This window comes from Orbicella faveolata, unplaced genomic scaffold (genome assembly GCF_042242905.1).
Source record: "Orbicella faveolata isolate gen_17 unplaced genomic scaffold, um_ofav_v1 contig_25, whole genome shotgun sequence".
Taxonomy (NCBI): Eukaryota; Metazoa; Cnidaria; class Anthozoa; order Scleractinia; family Merulinidae; genus Orbicella; species Orbicella faveolata.
In genome coordinates, this window is record NW_028301553.1 from 12975696 (window position 1) to 12985303 (window position 9608).

General features: G+C 39.8%; 1 pseudogene across 1 annotated transcript in view; it reads left to right on the forward strand.

Moving 5' to 3' along the window:
* The window catches only part of LOC110055815 (multidrug resistance-associated protein 1-like), a 28889-nt pseudogene extending 19651 nt beyond the window's left edge, over positions 1-9238 (forward strand). Inside the window, exons 28-36 of the transcript XR_016208744.1 lie at positions 1370-1882; positions 2475-2674; positions 3930-4056; positions 4841-4942; positions 5488-5634; positions 6309-6467; positions 7118-7284; positions 7582-7776; positions 8473-9238. The product of XR_016208744.1 is annotated as a multidrug resistance-associated protein 1-like (transcript). The remainder of the gene's footprint in view (positions 1-1369; positions 1883-2474; positions 2675-3929; positions 4057-4840; positions 4943-5487; positions 5635-6308; positions 6468-7117; positions 7285-7581; positions 7777-8472) is intronic.
* Positions 9239-9608: the final 370 nt, after the last annotated feature.

A 9608-nucleotide genomic window follows, 5' to 3' on the forward strand; every position in this document is an offset into this window, starting at 1 on the left:
AGTAGAAGAGGACAAGCGCTCGTCCCCTGGTCTACATTTCAATTTTCAAGCTCGGGTTCCCATATTTCCATGAGTTTGGTAACGATTGTTACGAAACGTCGCAAATTTACGTAATTTTGTTGGAATAAATCGAGTGATGAGTATTATTATATTTTGCTTCAATGGAAAATCAGGAAAACGTGACATCGTTGAAGTGGTACCTTAAAACTGAATGATGCGCCGGTTAATTCCCCGTCTAATATCAACTGAAATATATCATACGACATTTCCAACGTGTTTGGTTTTGAATGGCAGTCACTTAACACAAACGTACGAGAGAATAGTAAATGGGCTGTAACATGAGGTGTAATTCCATAGGCAACCAAACGCTTTATCCAAAATTTTTGAAAATGCTTTACTCTTAACTCACATTTAAGAGTTAAGAGTCTAACTCCCATTAAAATTTAACACAAAGTATTAGTAAATGGTTATCTCTTAACCAACAGTCAAATTTGAGAGTTGTTTCCTTGAATAAACAATCGCATGCTGTATTTGGCCGATCAAACGTTAGCCCTAAAGCAAATTAAAATTCATACATTGTAACACGAGTAGTGTTAAATTAAACTACAGAACTTAAAAGTGTATAGTCCCAATTTCAACAATTCTTCGGTATACTTTTTCTCGTAGTAAAGAATTGTTTTGTTCATCGGTAACAAAAGCATAGGTAAAATCACCTGGCCAGCCATACAACTATTTTCAAATTGGACAGCTTGTGGTTCTATTTTTGAGCAGTGCAGTCGTCAACATTTCTGTTAGTGGCTAACGCTATACAATCACTAACAGGTAATTTGTATAAAAAAAGCCGATGCTTAGCCTTCGGCCAGGGATGAACTGGAGCACTGAAAAAAGAAAGAAACCTTTTGAGCAATAGTTGAGGTAATAAGGTAGTTGAGAATGAATTTGAAAACGGCTGCCAGACTCTTCAAATGTTAGATCAATCCGGGTGGATGTGCTATTCGTGAGGGCAACCATTTAAACTTTTCTTGAACTAGTACAATAAAAATTTTTAAAAAATCGCGTGTAATTTATTCTTTCCCACGGTCATATTTCCCCGGCACTTCAAGTACTTAACCACACGTTCTTCATTCAAATACAAATATTGATACGCATATTGTGTTTAGGTAGATAAGTAGATTCCTCATTTTGTTCAATTTATTCGGTTTGGTGAAATGCTTATTGGTGAATGTTTTCCTTTAAAGGTTGTTGTGTCAAGTAAATGATTAAGATTTTACGGGAGGTCCGCTTTAAGGCTTGGCTAAATCTATATATTAAGTAATAACTGAAATAAATTGATTGCACGAACTTAGCTTAAAACTATCATTTTTTGCAGGTAAAAATGTCCGTTTTTTGGCACTACATAAAATCCATGACCGTCTGCCTTTTTGCCTCATTTTTTCTGTGCCTTCTTCTCGCCGAGTGCTGGTCAGTAGCAGCTCGGATTTGGCTTGCCGACTGGAGCAGCTCTCCAACTAACTCAACAGCGCAGCAGACGAGAGACCTTGCAATATACGGCGGACTTGGATTCTGTCAAGCTGTGTTTATCCTACTGGCTTGTTTCATTCAGGCACTCGGTTCAGTGATGGCTTCTCGTAGACTTCATCGCTGTTTGCTTCTGAACATTCTTCACTCTCCCATGGTATTCTTCGAGACAACGCCTTTAGGAAGGATCGTCAACCGATTTTCCAAAGACCTGGACACTATTGACGATCTTGTTCCAAGATCTATCATCACATTTTTTAGAAGCACCCTGGAAATGTTTGCTGTAATTTTTATCATTAGCTTTGCGACTCCCCTGTTCCTGGCAGTGATCTTACCGCTTGCGGTTCTCTACATCTTTATGCAGGTAAAGTGCAGAGAGTGAATTGTAGTAGTTATCGACTGACTGCCTGGGGCCAACCTGTTATGGTTCGTTTACTTTGGTTGTGCATTTGCTGAACTGTTTGAGGTTAAAAAAAAGTACTAAGCATGACCGTCTAAAAAAGCCCAGTTAATCAGCAGCTAAACCAACAACAAACATAACTTGGCTTCACTTTGTTTTCTCGGGCTTGGCTCCTGTGCATGTTCGTTTTGCGCTCTGATTGGTTCGTTGCGGTATTAAACGCCTTGTGATCAGTTATAAGTGAAAAGTGTTTATGTCCTGTTATTAGAAGACTACTCTGTAAAGAGCTTAAAAACAAAGTACTATCTATTGAAGCTGTAAAGCTGGATAAGATGGACTCTAACGATCAGCCACTATTGGAGAAAAGAAATGGAATCTGTTGGAACCTCCAGTAAATATGTTCCGTAGTTGTACCTTTTGGTATCCCTCCTTCTAGATTGACCGTATCATCATACGTCTAAACAATGTATTGGATTTATGACACTCTCATAATAAGGTTTAGATGATGTATAATGAAGTTAAATGAAAGTTTTTAATTTGTATTAACCTTTACCAGAGAGTGTACACAGCAACGACCCGACAGCTAAGGAGAATCGAGTCTATCAACAGATCCCCTATCTACAATCACTTCTTTGAAACCATGAACGGTGTGAGTACTATCAGAGCTTACTCACAGCAACAACGGTTCATTGAGGACAATTTCTTTAAAGTGGATGAGAACCAAGTAGCATATTATCCAACTATAATTTCTTTCAGGTGAGGGCGTCATCTTAAGTTCTCCCTTAAGCCTGGTTTTCACTAAGGCATAAGCACGAGCACAAGCAAAAGCATAACGGCAGTGAGGACGTCCACAACACAAGTACAAGTACAAGCACACGACAGTGATGACATGCATAGCACAAGCACAAGCACAAGCACACGGTAGTGCAGACTGTAAGCACAACACAAGCGCAATGGCAAGCACACGGTAGTGCAGACATGCACAACACAAGCACAAGCGCAAGCACACGGTAGTGCACCCATGCACAACACAAGCACAAGCACAAGCACACGGTAGTGCAGACTGTAAGCACAACACAAGCGCAATGGCAAGCACACGTTAGTGCAGACATGCACAACAAAAGCACAAGCGCAAGCACACGGTAGTGCACCCATGCACAACACAAGCACAAGCACAAGCACACGGTAGTGCAGACTGTAAGCACAACACAAGCGCAATGGCAAGCACACGGCAGTGCAGACATGCATAACACAAGCACAAGCGCAAGCACATGGTAGTGCAGACATGCACAACACAAGCACACGGTAATGCAGACTGTAAGCAAAACACAAGCATAAGCGCAAGCACACGTTAGTGCAGACATGCACAACACAAGCACAAGCACAAGCAGAACTTTTTTTTTCGTTATTCTTGTGCTTATGCCTATGCTTATTCTGAGAACAAGCGAGAACGCGTTGCTGTAAGCACGGGCATAATCCTAAGCATATGTAGAAGTCCGCCATATTGTTTCACTGTATCGAGCGGGTATGGAGCTGAAATAAGGCTATCGTTAATTCTACTTATGCGTTCGTGGTTATGCTTTTCTTTTTGAGCGTCCTCGCCACCTTTATGCTTGTAGTTGTGCTTATATCGTTGTGCTTATATCGTATTGAAAACAAGGCCTTTAAAGCAACGCACGTCTCCTCAGACACCAATACATCGAACCCCAAAATCTGCTGCATATAAACGGAAAGTTAATACGAGTTTGGTCACTATTCTAATGTCAGTGCGTTTTGTGTATCTATATACCTCATGCTTGACAATGGAGGAAAAAAAAATCTATCCGAATTTAATTTATTGTGTCTCCACTTTTAGCATATACCAATATTCCTTTGCAAAATTACTATTAATGGCACTTTTTTTTAATAAAAGCATTTTTGTCCAAAAAGTTTGTTATAAATGAATATTTCTAGAAGAAGCCTGCATGCCTCGTAAAATCCTTTCATTTTTCTGTTACTTTTCGTTTGACAGGTGGATCTCACTGAGGTTAGACTTTATCGGCAACTGCGTTATCCTTTTCGCTGCGCTGTTTGCCGTCATCAGCCGAGATAAGATAGAGAGTAGTCTTGCTGGATTGTCAATTGTGTATGCTCTACAGGTTAGAAAACTTGGAGCCGATTCTTGTCGTAAACACCGAAGTAAAAATAAAAACGATATGACAGTCGTGTTATCTATTTGAGCCAGTCACTTGCTACCATAGCAAGCAAGATTGTACGGAGTATGGGTAAACCATGACCTTCACTTTGTTCTTTCCTCTATGAACTGAGAATAATTATAAATTCGTGTGTGCCAATGTAAGGAATGAGACAAATAGTAATACTCATGAACAAGGTCTAATAGGAACTGCGACTAGAGTATGGAATAGATATTGTTATAACAGTCAGGTTTGATTTTCAGTTCCTTTCAATCGTAACCACGTTGTTTCTACGCAAATTTGGTGGTCTTCGACGCTCCACCGTGTTGTTTTTCTTTGTTTTTTTTTTTCAGCCTTATCCTTTGACTTGGCAGTAGCTATAGTGAGCTTTCTTTGTCGTGTGCATAAAAGCATAAGCTTTTTGACAGCCGTTCTACTGTCTTTCGACGGAGAAAGCAATTTGTGCAGACAGAGGACCGGCAGTCGAAACTATGGTTTTTTTCTTTTTTTTTTTTTTTACCACCGAACGCTTTATTCAATTGTATCCTGATAAATCTTGGTAACGAATCCTCGATATTTTTAGACTACCAGCTATTGTAGACGAAGCTTTATCAACAGCATTCAGGTTTTTCACACTTTTCAAATAGATTACTTATCGTCCAGTTATTTGAATCGTTATTTTGGGATATTATTGGGATTTTTCTCCGGTTTTCAAAAACCCTTTGATTCAACATGTTTTATGTTTCAGATTACTCACAATCTCAACTGGATAGTGCGTAAAGGAAGTGAACTTGAGTCTAACATTGTATCTGTGGAACGCATTCGAGAATATTCCGAGATTGCTACAGAGGTATACAAAGACGTTTTGTTTGTTGGTGATATTTCTAATGGCATTCGTTTTCGTTGGTTTGGATTATAATATACGAATAATCGAGCAAAGACTGCAATTTTTAAGCCCTCTTCTCGATGACCCAGCATATCAGTTTGTCAACTATAGTTAACTATTAACCATTGACAACTAAGTGTTATAAAGTTCTTTGTGTCTTGGTTAGTGGATGAGAAAAAAGTAGCCTTGGTCCTAGACGTTTTCTCTTACCCCGGTGGGCTCGATTTACTAGCCGCTATTCAGTAAATTAAGGAGCCCCGCGGTAACGTAGACCGGACTCGAGAGAACGACGGAAATCTTTTGTATTGCTTCGGCGTCTGCACGCGTTCTTGGGAGAATTGGGCGAATGTTTGTCACAGACGTCGCTGTTCTTCATAGACTCTAGATTCGCCTGAACCGAGGCATCTTGGGGGTAGGCTGGGGGGTAACGTTATTGACATCGAAATAGTGTTAATTTTTTTTTTTTTTTTTTTTTTGGCTCAGTTTTTTTTCTTTATTCTTGCACCCAGGCCGAATGGATAATCCAGGATAGTCGCCCACCAGATGGATGGCCTCAAAATGGAAATATAACATTCGAAGATTTTGATCTGAGGTATAGAGAAGGACTTCCTCTTGTGTTGAAAAATATCAACTGCGTCATTACACCTGGTGAAAAGGTAAATATTGTCCAAGACTATCATGTATTAGTATATACCACACAAGTGAATAGTACTTTTCGCGCACGCTGATTGCCTAGCTCGGAGGTGATTAGCCAGGTACTTTTCACCTCCAAGCAGCCGAAGAAAAACAAAATGGCTTCCCGTTTCGAATAAAGTTACTCTCAAACAAATAAAGTTACTCTTTTGTCCGCTAGTTATTCAGCTTGTATGGTATATACTAAAACAATTATTCACCCCAGTGTCGGTGAAAGTGGTGGATATTTACCACACCGCTTCGCGGCGGGGAAAAATATCCACCACTATTCACCTCCACTTCGGTGAATAATTGTTAACTATTTATGGAAATATTTTTTTTCAAGCTCTTTTTATCCCTCCGTCATAACAAATGTTTCTCGTTGCCCTTGTACTATTATGCATACAATCAATGTTAGTTGTACATAATTGACTGTATCAGTAAACACTTTCTGACTGCTGCTAAAGAAAGACAAATACTTTGTGTTTGTTTGTTTGTTTGTTTTTTTTGTTTTTTCGAGAATCTAAATGTTTCCTGAGGTTGATTTTCGAAGGAAATCACATCAATTGGTTTCCCCAGGAACTAATCGTTAAGTTATTTAGTATCTGGCACAACGGAGACATTGACTGAAAGAATTCACGCACGCTCTTTTTCCCAGATCGGTATTGTAGGTCGTACAGGAGCCGGGAAATCCACCTTGACCCAGGCTTTGTTCCGCATTCTGGAGAGAGGAAGCGGGAAAATTCGTATTGATGATATCGACATCGCAACGATTGGCCTCCAAGATCTTCGTCAGAGACTGACTATTATTCCACAGGTAAGTAGGTTTAACATCTGTAAATTTATCTTGAAACATATCACAGACAGAAGTGCTATACTGCGGGCCAACACTAATATCAACAACGGCAGCAGCAGCAACAACAACAACAACAGCAAAGGACAACGGTAAAGAAAAACAGGGGCGAAGTCAGCATCAACATACACATGATGAACAAAAGGACCAACGATAACCACTTCAACGTCAAGAGCTGCTGCTACCACTACTGCCACTACTACTACGACGACAACGACGACGATGACGATGAGGACGAGGATGATGATGACGACGACAAAAGCAGTAACAACACATCATCATCATGGTCGTCATCATCAAGATAATTAACGACATCAACATAGTCATCATCATCATTATCAACAACAGCATAACAATAATATCTTAATAGCGTCAAAAATGACAACGTAACCCATCCAAACAAAGAATGCAGTATTCTCGAAGACTCAGTAGATCGAACAGAGGAATATTAGTTTCAGTAGATAACACAGGAGTGAATAATAGGATGGTACTTTCTAAGAATGTGTGTAAATGTTGTCATTGATAAAGTGTTTCAACAAGAAGTTATTTTAGTTTGTCACAGTAACAGAACCTTCCATTCCTTCGTAGTAGACATCTCTTTATCACTATCGTAGGATCCAGTGTTGTTTTCTGGCACTCTTCGTCAAAACTTGGATCCATTTGGAAGACACACAGATGAACAGTTATGGAAAATAATTGAAGCGAGCCACCTTAAAACATTTGCAGCTGAAACCGAAAGTGGATTACAGTTCAAGATTGTTGAAGGTGGAGACAATTTGAGGTGACTGATCTTTTTTTTTTTTTCTGTATGGAGACCCCATGTCATTGCTCTGCTTAGCTACAAACAATTGTGTGAAGAATCAAGCAACAATGCCAATAAGGTTTTTATTTGAACTATAGCGTTTGGATGATAAAAACTGTTTCAAAGTAGCTGGAGATTCTCACCCTCTTGGCTGTACTAATGTTGTCAAATTCTATGTTTCTTATTCAAGATTTAGAAAACCTGAGTTATCAGTTTCCAAAAAGCTGTATTATTATAAAGTAATTTAATTTTTACACTACGTTCTCCTTCATATAGCGTCGGTCAACGCCAATTAGTCTGCCTGGCACGAGCTCTTCTCCGCAAAGGAAAAATCTTAATTCTTGATGAAGCCACGTCCGCAGTTGACTTGGAAACTGATGAACTCATTCAACAGACAATTCGTCGTGAGTTCGCTGACCGCACAGTTTTGACAATTGCGCACAGGCTCAACACTATTATGGACTACACAAGGTAAATCAGTCTTGCTCATTTTACTAAATATGGTTGTTAATTAATGCTTTGAAGACTTGATAATTTTAAAAGTTGAATCACATTGCCGACACAGCTAGAGTACTTCAGACCTTCTGTTTCGTAAATCACCGTTAAAGAAAGGTTGAAACACTTTGAGGCTCCCTCAAATCTTGTTCTGTTTTGCTGAGTGGGAATAGCAAAATAGTTTCCATCCCTAGTAAATAGTTGGTTTAATATATGATTTTTGAAGCTTACTTCATTGCGAATGGCTCTGAGCAGGCCCACAGTTTATCTTAACTTTTAATTTGAGAGAATTTTCAATATTACCTGTAGTTTGTACACTAATATTCATATGATTATCTATGCTAACTTCAAAAGACTGAATTCTTGCATTTCTATCGCTTTATTATGTCCAGGCCAACTGCGACTTTTGAATTCATCGTTACTGTCAGATAGCCTCTCACTATTATAAACACAAACATTTCCTTATAGAACAGAAGCCGGGTGAAAGCTAAGGGAAAGAGGAAACACGAAACTTTAATTGTTTAACCTTTCTAGAAATCATTTCTGATTAATGAAATAACGTGGAAAGATCTTGCTTGCAATCCTTTCCTCAATTAAGGAAATTCTCCACTATCTAACCAGACGATGCTCTTTCACTCTAATTTTGATCAATATATTGGTTCACCTTCTTAGGATCATGGTTCTAGACAAAGGATTTGTGGTCGAGTTTGACACACCCCTTAACCTGTTGGTACAGAAAGGAATCTTCTACAGCATGGCACGAGAGGCAGGGATTGTGTAAATAACGAGTGCCGTCAACTTGACTCATTGGAAATGTCTCTTGGAAATGATTTTTCTTTTGTTCTTGGGGGACACTAAATTCGGTACTCGAAAACTCGAAGTCAGGTGACTTGAAGTGATAATTGACTTAATAATAAATATTCTGTCTTAGTCGTGCTTCACCGTGAGTCGTGTTCCTCTTGAGCGCATTAAATTGCTGCGATTGCTCAAGATTTCAATTATTAAGGCGCAGTCCACACAACACCGGAGGAATTTGAAAACGGAGGTTTCACTCTGAAAAAACACATCAAATGTTGTTCGTCCAAACTACTCCGGAGGAATTTAAAAACGTAACAGCTATCGCTCATTATGGATTTGCGTTCGAAGAAAACTTGGTCAGGAAAATCATGTCTTTTGATTATCGTGGCGCCATCTTTTTCGAAACACTCCGTTTTCGAAATGTTTTCGGTCCACACGAAAACGAAGGGCCGACGTTTCCAAATTTCTCCGGTTTGAAGAGCATTTTCGTAAAGCTCCGTTTTCGAGACGGTGTAGTGTGGACGGTAGGCCTAACTGTGGAAATAAAACTGCGTTTTCAAATTTATCCTGCATAGTGTGGACGCTGCCTAAGAAACTACATGGATAGTGAGTGAAAAATAAAACACTGAAATGCAACCCATCCAAACAGTCGGTACATTTCTGTTTGTTTACAAAGTTGTAGTTAACTATTCAATATTCAGGGCACACAGCGAACCGTTTTGATCGATTTCACCAGGGCTCAGCACGGCCCCGAGTTAATCGGCCCTTTGCACGATCCGGTGGGAGGCGCGGTGGCCTCATGGTTAGTGCGCTCGTCTCCGGATCGAGCGGTCCGGGTTCGAGCCCTGGCCGGGGACATTGTGTTGTGTTCTTGGGCAAGACACTTTACTCTCACAGTGCCTCTCTCCACCCAGGTGTATAAATGGGTACCGGCGAACTTAATGCTGGGGGTAACCCTGCGATGGACTAGCATCCCATCCAGGGGGGAGTAGAAATACTCCTAGTCGCTT